Source organism: Hypomesus nipponensis, chromosome 5 (genome assembly GCF_054491055.1).
Source record: "Hypomesus nipponensis isolate SF chromosome 5, ASM5449105v1, whole genome shotgun sequence".
Classification (NCBI taxonomy): Eukaryota; Metazoa; Chordata; class Actinopteri; order Osmeriformes; family Osmeridae; genus Hypomesus; species Hypomesus nipponensis.
In genome coordinates, this window is record NC_140365.1 from 12,834,062 (window position 1) to 12,847,607 (window position 13,546).

At 42.1% G+C, this 13,546-nt stretch overlaps 1 protein-coding gene across 2 annotated transcripts in view; it reads right to left on the bottom strand.

The window, feature by feature from the left end:
* doc2b (double C2-like domains, beta) overlaps positions 1 to 13,546 on the bottom strand; it is a 303,902-nt gene that overhangs the window by 214,001 nt on the left and 76,355 nt on the right. The gene's annotated exons all lie outside the window — the stretch shown is intronic.

Genomic DNA, 13,546 nt, shown 5'->3' on the forward strand with positions numbered 1-13,546 from the left:
ATTTATAGGAGAAAAAAAAAAGTTTCACATTTCGATTAGTCGATTTTCAGAATACGGAATACTGTAATGTCTGACTGTATTGTACTGTCAGAATACTGTATACGGTGGGTATGGTGCGCTGCTGACCTCGACAGGGGACGTCCTGGATCAGTGGAAGGAATACTTCAAAGACCTCCTTAATTCCACCAACACGCTTTCCGACGTGGAGGCAGAGTCTGGGGACATCGGGGGGGGGGCCCTTCTATCTCTGGGGCTGAGGTCGCCGAGGTGGTTAAAAAGCTCCGCGGTTGCAGGGATCCTGGGGTGGATGAGGTCCGCCCGGAGTTCCTTAAGGCTCTGGATGTTGTCGGGCTGTCTTGGTTGACACGACTCTGCAACATCGCGTGGACATCCGGGACAGTGCCTCTGGACTGGCAGACCGGGGTGGTGGTTCCCCTCTTTAAAAAGGGGGACCGGAGGGTGTACTTCAACTTTAGGGGATCACACTCCTCAGCCTCCCTGGGAAAGTCTATTCAGGGGTCCTGGAGAGGAGGGTCTGTCAGATTGTCGAACCTCGGATTCAAGAGGAGCAATGTGGTTTTCCGCGGAGTCCTGGAGGGTACATGGGAGTTCGCCCCACCAATCTACACATGTTTTGTGGATTTGGAAAAGGCGTTCGACCGTGTCCATCGGGGACTCATGTGGGGGGTGCTCCGAGAGTACGGGGTACCGGATTCCCTGATCGGGGCTGTCCGGTCCCTGTACGACCGGTGCCAGAGTTTGGTCTGCATTGCCGGTAGTTTTGCCGAACTTGTTTCCGGTGAGGGTTGGACTCCGCCAGGGCTGCCCTATGTCACCGATTCTGTTCATTACCTATATGGACAGAATTTCTAGGCGCAGCCAGGGTGTTGAGGGGGTCCGGTTTTGTGACCTCAGGATCGGGTTGCTGCTTTTTGCAGATGATGTGGTTCTGTTGGCTTCATCGGGCTGCGACCTTCAGCTCTCACTGGAGCGGTTCGCAACCGAATGTGAAGCGGCTGGGATGCGAATCAGCACCTCCAAATCTGAGGCCATGGTAATCGACCGGAAAAAGGTGGAGTGCCATCTCCGGGTCGGGGAGGAGATCCTGAACCAAGCGGAGGAGTTCAAGTATCTCGGGGTCTTGTTCACGAGTGAGGAAAGAATGGAGCGCTAGGTCGACAGGCGGATCGGTGCGGCGTCCGCAGTGATGCGGGCTCTGCATCGGTCCGTTGTGGTGAAGAAGGAGCTGAGTCGAAAGGCGAAGCTCTCTGTTTACCAGTCGATCTAAGTTCCTACCCTCACCTATGGTCACAAACTATGGGTAGTGACCAAAAGAACGAGATCGCGAATACAAGCGGCCGAAATGAGCTTTCTCCGCAGGGTGTCCAGGCTCTCCCTTAGAGATAGGGTGAGAAGCTCGGTCATCCAGGAGGGGCTCAGAGTAGAACCGCTGCTCCTCCGCGTCGAGAGGAGCCAGCTGAAGTGGCTCGGGCATCTGATTAGGATGCCTCCTGGACGCCTCCCTGGTGAGGTGTTCCGGGCACGTCCCACTGGGAAGAGGCCCCGGGGAAGACCCAGGACACGCTGGAGGGACTATGTCTCTCGGCTGGCCTGGGAACGCCTCGGGGTCCCCCAGGAAGAGCTGGTGGAAGTGGCCGGGGAGAGGGAAGTCTGGGCCTCCATGCTTAGGTCGCTGCCCCCGCGACCCGATCCCCGGACAAGCGGCAGATGATGGATGGATTTTCAGAAGTGCTAGTTGAGTTTTGGTCGACCATAGAAAATCTTAGTTGGGGACAGCCCTAAATATCAGCTCATTTTGAACAACATTTCACAGGGTAATAAAAAAAAAATAGTTATCACCCTGGCCTCGTTGCTTGTGACATTTCTGCCGCTGTCTGCTGTTTTAGGTAAAGCCTAGCTAGCCTATCTCCCAGAAGTTAACAAGCTGCTAAACTAATGTTCTGCCACAGGTGGTTTTCGTGACGTCAGTGACTGTGGCTAGCAAGTTAGCCATCGTTAAGCTTCACTTTTGCCACAAAAACTTAATTCAAACCTAAACCGTGCAACAGAACGTAAATCCCAGTAGAAGCAACGCAATCGTGACCAAGACGAACATTTTGACACCCACGTTGTCTATGTAGTCCAAATATTATGGGATCCTTAGGGGGACGAAAATACAAATAATAATAAATAATATATATTAAAGAAGGTACCATTTCTGGGGAAATTGTAGGGTGTGCTCGCTTGCGTTGGTTGCAGGTGGGTGGCAGCCGTTAAGTTTTTCCCTTCTAGTGATATTTTCAAGCGTTTAGCCTACTTATATTGCATAATTCAAGAACCCCCTGTTACAAGCTACTGTAACAACGTTGTCACCGGCAGTATTTCAGATGGAATCGCGATTCAAACAGTACCGTCTGCTAACTGAAAATATGCCCCCAAAAACGTAAATTAGTTTGACATTAATTTAGGGGGAAATGGCTAATTCAAAAGAAGTTTGCTACAAGCAAGCTAGCTGCTGATGCTAGCCAAACTTCACTGAGAGGATTGTTTGAAAGCGGCAGAAATTAGAATGTTTCTTTCGACAAAGTTTAGGCTGCGGCATTGAAGACAGCGACGCACCACACAAGCTTGAGTTTAAATAATGTATTTAATGTGACATTACTTACTGTACATGCAAGTCTTGATTTGAATAAATGTACATGTGCTGCTAGTACACCACGGCACAATACTCGCTGTGCAACAGCACATCTATGCATGTTGTATCCATGCGTCATTGCTAACGTGTGCTGACATTGTGACGTAAGGCTAGCACTGAGTTCCCTTCGTTGACTAAAGGCACTTTTTGCCACAAAAACGTAACCTCCTAAACCGTGCAATGTAACGTGAATAAAAATACAAGCAACGCAATCGAGACCAAGACGATTATTTTGACACAGGCGTTGTCTATGTAGTCCAAATATTGACTGATCCTTAGGGGGACAAAAATATGATTCTAAAACTGGTTGTTCCCATCCTTGATTGTGATTGGCTATATCGCGTTCCATGCCGTTGTAAAATCCAGCATAACCTCACAGGTTGTCCTCATAACATTCTTTAACATTCCATATTACTTTGCATCAAGTAAGCCTGGGCCTCCCTGCTTAGGTTGTTGCCCCCGCGACCCGATCCCCGGACAAGCGGTAGATGACGACGACGACGACTTTGCATCAAATATTTCAAATTTAAAAAGAGGGCAAGGATGTCCATCTGGCTGTTGCGTGGCAACGATTTATGTAGGAACTGTACTTTGTAGTAGCGGAAGAATGACGGTTCATTATTAAACTATTTTGTTTCTAATTGTTTTTATTGATGAAACCATATAAAATATTTGTAGTAACAGTTTTAGAAAAGGGAGTTTTCGGCACTCCGCTTCGCGTCGTGCCTAACAACTCCCCTTACCTGTTCTAAAATCAGCGTAAACCACGGCCTCTTGGGGCTTATTGCTTAAATATATATGTGAGAGAACAATGGTTGTGCTCGCCGAAGGCGTGAGCACACCCAATTAGTGCTGTCAAAAGACTAAATATTTTTATCGCATTAATGTCATAGTTAACTCACGATTAATCACAGTTAATCGCACATTTTGATCTATTCTAAATGTCCCTCGATTTATTTTTGTACCATAATTGTTTTCTAATTTTAATGTTCTTATCAACATGGAAAAGTGGATCGGATTGCCTAGTCTTAGTGCAAATGTTTTTTTGTTTTTTTATTGAAAACAACTTTGCAATCGCCTGGCTTTGCCGAGGCGGCAGAGGATTTGCATCAGCTGTGTACTTGGCCATCAACTGGTATTTCAGACTGGACGTGCCGCAATGATGGCTCAGTTCACAACGACAAAACACACAGATCAATTTGGTCTTGTCAATGGAACCATTGGCAACTTTTTAAAAGTAAACTTTCCATTCAGAATCTTATTGGCATCCATTTCAGCGTCTCGCGCTCACCATCCACTCAAAACATAAGGTTAGCCTACTACTCTTTAGCCGGCTCGCAAGCCCAAACAAGTGTGTGCAGCGTGCCTGTTGTTTTATTTTCAGTCTAGCTAGATCCGGTTTGGTGTTGTTGTTTTTCTAACATCAGTAGTTGTTGCAACAGCATGTGAAAAAAACTACAAAGTTTGCTAGGCCAAAAAGAACATTAATCTTGCGATAAAAAATTTACGCTGTTAAAATGGGTTTGCGTTAACGCCGTTAATAACGTGTTTAACTGACAGCACTAATACAGTCCTGCTCACCATTATTGACACCCCTTCATGTTTTGCATAACTGAGTGAATGTCTTCATAAATAAATGGAAATGTACCAAATTTATATCAGAAGTATCTTTTAATTGGAGGTCAAAAGTAATTTAACAAAGACAATTTTTATTTCAACATAGATATTGTAATTCCAAAGGAAAAAACTGAAAACCAGCATGTGCACTAATATTGGCACCTCGCCTTAATATTTGGTTGCACACCCTCTGGCAGCGATGACAGCCTCCAAAAGTTTCTTATTTCCATTTATAAGCTTCTTGCACTTCTCGGGTGGTATTTTCTCCCACACTTCCTTTGCAATATGTTCAAGCTCTTGAACATTTGCAGGGTTCCTTTCTCCATTGGCAGATTTCAACTCCCCCCAAAGATTTTCAATTGGATTGAGATCAGGACTCATTGCTGACCATTTTAAAACAGTCCATGTTTTCCCTTTCAACCATTCCTGCGTGCTTTTGGAGGTGTGCTTTGGGTCTTTATCTTGCTGGAGGACCCATGATCTTTGCCTCAAACCAGGTTTCCTTACACTGGGCAAGACATTTCTTTCTAAAATTGATTGATAATCTTCTGATTTCATGATGCCTGTGATACGGTCAAGGCCTCCAGTACCAGATGCAACCCCACAACATTATGGATCCTCCACCATACTTGACTGTTGGTATGGTGTTCTTTACCTTGAAGGCTTCATTGCGCAGTATGTAAACATACTGTTTGTGTGCATTACCAAAAAGCTCAACTTTTGTTTCATCTGTCCATAAAACATTGTCCAAGAAGGCAATTGAGGTTTGTCCAGGTTGTCTTTCACGAAGACAAATCATTCCTTTTTATGTCTTTTCTAAAGTAGACATTCCACAATATGTACATAAACTTCATGGGTGCCAATAATGGTGAGCAGGACTGTATATATGTGAGAGAACAAAGGTTGTGCCCTTGCCGAAGGTAAACACACCCAATGATTACATTCTTTGTTTCCACTTCTGTTGTCGAAGACAACAAGATCGCCTTAGGTGGGTAACGTTAGCACTACAGCTTAGCAAATAAACTATCGTGATTCAACTCAGCTTCAGTTAGATAGCTATCTTGCTGAAAAATAGATCTGGACAAACATGCATCTTGAATTGTAGATATATATGACAGAAGAACATGAACGTTAGCCACATAAATTAGGCTAAATCTTCACACATTCTACCTATGCTCTAGCGTTAGCAAGCTAAACTAGTTTACATGCCTACAGTCTACGTGTTTTCGCTATCTATCTATTTTGCATGCCTTGCAAATCACCGTTAACAAAAAGCAGGTGAGCGAGAGTCTAGGTAACACTGACTAGACAGGCATGGCTGATGTTTGTCGAGCGTAGAAGATCCCTGTGCAGTTCGACCCTCGACACATTTGCGCAAACCTTTTCACCAAGGACGGTTTTGAAAACCTGGGACAATGTAAAGCAGGATTTGCTATGAAGCTGTAAAAAGGGTGCTTTCAGACCTTTTGTTCATCACAACCGCAAGCAGTAGTATGATTTTGTCGGTAACAGTTATTAGCAATGCTGACGTATCCTGTATCTAGCACCTGCCTTTCTCCAGTTCTTTCAAATAGATAATGTAGACAGGCGTTAGCAATAGGCTAGACTGCTATTCGTTTTCTGGTTATTTTTTCGGAAGCTTCCCTTCCAATGCCGACTACAGCTAGTCTAGCTAGAGTAATTTGCTAAGTAAGGTAGAGCTATGTTGATGTGTTTAGAAACGTATTTAGCGTTCTACCTATGCTAGATTCAGGAGACGTTAGCATTGCTAATAGGCTATCTGTTACCCACAGCTTGTGTTGTTTTGCGCATACGGTTGGAACAGCACCTCTTTTCAGCAACAGCGGCTTAGCAAATCCTTTTTTAGATTGTCCAAGGTTTTCATTCAAAACTGTCTTTGATGAAATAATTCAAGCAAATTAATACATTTGTGTCAAACTTAACAGGGATCTTCTCATAGAAAAACATTAGCCATGCCCGTCGAGTGTCTGGTTCCTTGGGAAGATAATGAAAAGTGTCAGCATTCCCAGTAGCCTGGAACACTGCATTTACGATGGTCCATTTTCAATAAACTTTCTCCTTTGTTGTTCGCTTGGAAGTACCCAGAGCAGCGCGCAGCTAAACTAGTGTCTGAGATCCTGGGCCAGAACACCAGAGGGCTGGTCTGTATCTATATGTTGGGATGTGACAAAGGCATGGGCGTCGCCGCAATGTAACTTGGGGGGGGGGGGGGGGGTCACGTCCCCCCCACTTTAAAAAAAATAGTTGTTTGGACCCCCCCACTTTTGCGATCAAAATATTAGTGCATGACTGGTCTATAGTCCAGCGATCTTTATCCCAGATAGCAAACTTCATTGAAACTACGTTGAATCAACATTCCGCTGTCAACGCTAATTTCGTTGAATCAACGTCAGACTCTGATGTTGATTCAACATCATTTTGCACCCTTATTTAATATTGAAACAACGTTGAAATCACAACACAAAATCAACGCAATATCAATGGTATTTTCACCAATATTACTATTGAAACAACTTGTAATCATAATCTAACTATAGATCAACAGGACTTCAATGGTATTTCAATTGATATTAAACCACAGAAAGCGTATAATAGGTGAAACTGTCCTGCTAACAGCCAGAATAAATGTTATGAAGGCTATCCTACACATTAGGTTTATGTGATATATAAATGAATAAAGACAATTTTTGTTAGTAAAAATGTTAATTTGTAAAAAAAACTAAAAACTTTCACTCCTGCTCTGTTGGGCGTCCAGCCCCACTGTCTGGGGCCTAGCGAAGTCATTTTTGTGTGGCCTGGGCAAATGCAAACTCTGAGATTCCTGTCCCCATTTGCTGAGTTAGGGCATCTAAAACAGAAAACATACAAACAAACACAAAGTTATAACTTTCAGTTGTGATTTTTTATGCTGATGAATGTTCTCTGTGTAATCAAGTCTGCAGTCAAACTTTCCAACGTTCCACCCCATTACAGTTACGAGCGTTTCTTACGTTCATTTGTTAAAGATTTGCCACAGCAACTAAGAAAAGTAGCCTCCTACATTGATATATCTAAACCCTTTTTTCAAATTAACAACGTGTAGTTTTTCATAATTGTATTGTGCAGCGTCAAACTTGACATTTCTCTATTGAAAATGGCTGGGCTGTCGATCACACCGGTAGACTAGCCTAGCTCTATACGTTAACACAGTCTAGGCTAGCTCTACCAAATTGAGAAAATGACGATTCCCGACATAACCATTGGATTTTTAAGCCGGAATGTTTTGAGCTTGGTATGTATCTACCTATTAAAGTACAACGTTTTGTCACACAGTTTTTTTTTATATCCACATTTCTGACGAGGGACTAGAAATAGCTCTAGCCATTAGCACTAGCTAGCTACAGTACCAGTACAGAGTTGGTAAATTGGCTATACACATTCAATAAATACAATATTGATGGAAACTTGACTATGACTGAATTTAATATAGACAATGTAAATAAACGATAAACGTCTGCAAATATTACATTTGGTACAATTTCACATTAGATCAATATTCTGCTTACCTGATGTGGATCCACAAATGAGAAGGATAAGTTCATCTGACGTTGATTTACCAAACAATGGTCTCCCGGTCAACTATAGCTCAATGACTTTTCAATCATATTTCCCGGTCAACTATAACTCAATTACTTTTCGATCATATTTCCCGGTCAACTATAACTCAATGACCTTTCGATCATATTTCCCGGTCAACTATAATTCAATGACTTTTCAATCATTGTTCCCGGTCAACTACAAATCGATGTTTAATCAATTAATCAGGACAACTATAAATCAATGTTGTTCCAATGTATCCTGTGTTTCATCGATATTGCAATAGTGATTCAACTTTTCTATTTAGCATTGAGATTTCAATCTCAACCATTCTGATGATTTAGATGGAAAATCAATATTGATTCAATGTCGTCTTGCTATCTGGGACATCGCTTCGCAATCAAATCAATTCCACTTTATCAGTAGGGAGAATACAATTCCACTCCACATTTTCTAGACAAACGGCATCACGCCCGTAGATTCAACTCCCATACTCTTACTCACATACTACTTTTTACCTACATCGAGCACTAGGCAATAGCATACTTTATTTACCCATTACAAGTGGAACAGCATTTGTTGATTTCTTAATCTGGGTCTGAAATATGTTGTGCTTTTGGCCGTGTTCAGACTTAGGCGTCTGTTTCAGGCAGAAAGAGATGACAAGGATGTTTTTTCCAAGTAGCTACAAAATAAATTGCTTGTGTGGTTTCATTGCCATAACAACCGTGAGCTAATCTGGAGGTAACCTTAGCTAACATGCTAGTTTTTCTAACGACTGGAAAAAAAAGAAGATAGAAAAAACCTTTATTTCAGAATCGTCTCCCAAATTTAAAAAAGTTGCTCAACTTGTAATTTTGGCAATTCGTAGCATTTCATTAATACGTGTTAGTCTGTAACATGAAGGCAAAACTGATTCAACCCTTAAAACCATATATCCTCTGAAAGCTTATACCCTCAGGATGTTAGCTAATGAGACAGGAGACACATCCTTCTTTCCATATTAGTATACTGGCCCTGCATAATAAATTTGGTATTGGTAAATACAGTATATGGCTGATACTTCTTGGGCTGTGCCATTTAGGGAAACGGATTCAACCACCTAACCCATGTATTTTCTGAAAGCTTACATCCTAAGGATGTGATCTGTGGAAAAGACTACAGGTTTGAACACACATTTGACAATTTCTGAACTGTCCAGTCATGCTTTAGGGAGATGCACATTTTTTATGTAGCCTACATAATTATTAGCCTTCTAAACCTATACCATTTGTGAATTTGATACGCTGATAACATGATTTACATCTCAGAAATCTTCTTATGAACAATCTACATTAAGCTTATGTCAATTATCAATATGAAAGAATGCTCAATGCATCTCCATGTCTCCTAATATAGCCTAGGTGGTTGAGAGTGAGTCAGAGGCAGGGGCAGCATGCAGGGGCAGTAGAGACAGCTCTGTTGCTGAGGTAAGTGCTGAAAGATGACAGGTAGTTGAAGATGTCCCATTGCTTATTGGGAAGTTTAGTTTTCAAAATATCCATGTAAATAAATAAATGTCCAGCCCCTCAGTATATGTATAACAACTATGGTAGTAATAGTTGTGGTAAATGCACCAGAATGCAGGAAATTGCATCTTTAAAAAAAATTGACGAAAATTGGACCCCCATGGCTGTCAGCACCTGCCTGGTCGTCGGTATGACAACGCTGGACCTGGTCGTCAAACGGAAACCAGTCTCCATGACGGCCAACAGCAAGTTTCCCGGTCCTGTCCTACATCTATAAAGTTCAACAATGGGTTTTGAAACACCAAAATCCATTGTTGAACTTTATAGATGTAGGACAGGACCGGGAAACTTGCTGTTGGCCGTCATGGAGACTGGTGACACTGTATGACTATGTTTAGCCTGTGTTCTGCTCCTCTCTCACTAACCGTCTCTGGAGGAAGGGATCCCTCTCTGAATTGCTCCTCCCAAGGTTTCTTCAATTTTTTCTCCTGTTGGGAGTTTTTCTGGAAGTTTTTCCTTGTCTTTCTTGAGGGTTTAGGTTGGTTGAGGGGCAGTTCTATGGGCGTATGTGAAACCCTCTGTGACATGCTTGTGTGTAAAAAGGGCTATACAAATAAATTTGATTTGGTTAAAGGTGACATGACATTAACATTAATATGACTTCCCCTAGCCTGCCTTTGGTCCCCCAGTGGCTAGAATTTTCGATAAGTGTAAACCAAGCCCTGCGTGTTCTTCTCCGCCTTTGACAAAATGAAGGCTCAATTGCGCTATTTGAAAATCTCCCCCTAGTGACGTAGATAGGGGGAAGGTTACCTCCCCTCTCTCTGCTTTGCCCGACCAGATCATCGATATCGGTTTTTCCTGGAGAGACATCATGGCGAGCAAACAAACAAAGCATAACAGTTGCTCTGTGCTTGGATATACAAATGCAAGCACACATCTTTTTTTCTGTTCCTTCATCCAAGCCTCTGCACAACCCGTATCTTAATTGTATTTTCGCTGGAAATGCGCCGACACAACTTCCCAAAGTGTTGTATGTCTGCCCCAAACATTTCCTCAACTTGAGCCAACTCAAAGCTGGCCTTGCTGAAATTAAATTCTGGATCATTACTAAATCTCCTTGGTCAAGCTACAAACCTTGGACAAGTAAGTTAACTAACGCCATATCATTTTGTTGCTTTACTGTATATGGTTACCTAGCTTGCTACCCTTAGAATGTGGCTGTAACATTAGCTCTGCAGCTAACAGCTGAGTTACTGTTGCTAACGTAAAGATAAATGGCATCAGGTGTGTGTGTGAATACAAACGCTTTAACGCAAGTGTTGTACACTTCTTTGTTATTTGGATAACCGTTCTGCTGTTGGTGTTATGGCTCGCGATATCCACCTTTCTCCACATTGAAATGACTGAGTGTGCACCTCTGCAAACCAGAATGATCAGATGAGAATGGCTAAATTCGAGGCATTTTACAGCAACGGGGGCAACGAGCCATTGCGATACATCCTGTAAACATTAGCGCATGTTGCCGCCCCGCTCCTCCTCATTAGCATTTAAAGCTACAGAAACAGAAACAGCGTGTTCTGAGGAAAGCTGATTGTGGGACTACTTGTAGTGGCTATAATTCTGCACCATGGCTGAATTTCGGGAAAGAGACTTCAGATACAGTATTAGGGGACAACTAAGGCCTATATAAAAGCATCCAAAAACAGCATGTCATGTCACCTTTAAAGACGGAGTCTTTTAGCTTCGTAGGCATCGCTCTCAAACTTGGTTAGAGTACTCAGCCAAGCTACATGCATGTTTCTGCTTCTCCTGTCGAGAATTTGGAGCCAGAAATGATAGACATCACCTTCACTAGACAAGGTTTTTGCCAATTGGAAAACTGCGGCGGTTTATTTTACATCAAAAAAAAAATGCTCATAAAACTATTTTGCGCTCAAATGAATGCCCAAAGATTTCGCGCGCGCTCGCACTGTGGAGGATCCTATCCAGCATCACATCAAACTCAGGATATGTCATGCAAGAGCGTAGGCTTGGTCTCAGCTTTGTTAGGGACACTGCCTGGCACCCCCCCCCCCCCCCCCCCATATAAAAAAAATTATTGATATTAGGTTGAACATTATTAGGTAGACCTTATATGAGTAGTATATGTTTTTATTTTGAAAACTATTTAGAATATTATAGGTAATAATATAGGTAATAGGTTCAGGTTTTGATTTTTTTAATTCAACATCACATAATTCACAATCAAAAAGTGCTGACATAAGGTCAGATTCCGCCAATGTCCTTCAATTTCATTGTTAAGGCATGGAAATTCTTAACGAAATGCCATGAGTAAGACCTCACCTGAAGCCCTGATGGTCCAGCTGCTGCTTCCTCAGCCTGCACTATATCTGCACTGGATTTCTGAGTTTCCTGAAAGTTTTTAAAATAATGCCTTAATTAACAAAATGACCTCATGAAAAGTACATGCAATGCATTTGTTTGTTCAGAAATTACTTTTTTTATATGTACGTAATTGGTTCAGGTTTTATGGAGCTGTACTAGGCCTACATCATCTGTACTAGACTTCTCTGCAATTAAATAATGTATTAATTAATTATATGATGCATACATTTGGGCATCCCAATTATGTGGGTAGGTTGACTTTATCCTTCTAGCTTCAACAAGACCAGCTGCTGCTAACACACTGGTCGAAAGATTGCAGACGCTAGGGATAGATTTAATACAGGCAAAAGTTGCATGCTCTACTACACTAACAACTTAAAAAACATGTTTACATCGTAGAATGGGTGGCGATGTTAGGCTAGCAGGTTTGCACTGTGTAGGTAGTTTTACAACTGACAACTACCTTTGATAGCTACATACTCTCTGGGTGGTGAAAAAACCTTTGATATCTCTCTTCTTTTTGGGTGAGTTTTTCCTATCTACAAATCACAAAGGTTCAAAATTTTAATGCTGAGACCAAACGAAATACAAATATGAGGCTTTATGCCATCTGTCTTTCTGCAAGTCACGTTTCACAAAGTGTTTCTGACTCTGCCACTTCAGCCAATGAAATTACATAATCTTGTCTCGCAGGCTCGAGGGCGTATTGGTTAACTTGAAAATGTATGTTTCACTTTTCTGAGCGACGAACATAGTATAGATAATAATTCGAATGAGTTTTGCAAATATATTGTGCAAAATATATATTTTTGAAAATTAACTAAATATTGGTGGGGACAATTGTGTCTTTCCCAAACTTTGGTTGTGACTTGTCCCTATGGACCATATGCAAACCTACACCCTTGATGTCATGGGTTTGGGTTAAGCCCCGAATGTATATAACGTCTGATTAACACTCGGATCGTTAAGCAGACTAAAAAATGATAACATAATGGTTAAGGTTAGGGTTATATATTACATAGGGTTTTACATTTAACAAATTAGACGACCCCCTTCCGTAATCATGATGCCCCCCCAGAAATGTTCACTGCCCCCCCAGTCAAAGCAGGCTGCGTTCGGCCCCTGCTCTGTTAGTACTTTGTTGATACTTTTGTGGAAGGTTTAGATTTTTAATTGATTTGTATTATTCTTATAGTTATTATTGATCATATAGTATTTTTATGGAGTCTTTCAAGGGGCCCCCTGGCAGCTGGGGGCCCTAGGCAGTTGCATACTTTGCCTAATGGGTACGTCCGCCCCTGGCTGTACTGACACAGGCTAATTCTCACATGGAGCTGAATATGAGCTCTGCCCTAGCCCAGTTGCCCACATGACTATTGTTAGTTGTGCATTGACTGCGATTCTGGAAAGAGATCAACTCAAGTAGAGTTTCAATATCCTAGCAAAAAGCTAATACTCAGCTCTTGCTTTTCATAAAATCTCAGCATTTGGTGTGTAGCAGAGAGGCTAGAAGACTGACTTGTAACCTTGTGCTCATGAGTTTAAATTCACATTCAGCCTAATGTTGTTGGCCAAACATTAAGTAGTTTTGCTCTCTTGTTGTCCGCCCACAAAAAGATTTGGTCGGGAAGTTGGGTCTGGAGGGTCTCGTATTGGGAACAACTACATAAAACCAGGATCTGGGCGGACCAATGAAATTGCCAGGGCGGGCTTTATACGATGATGGACAGATGATCAACAG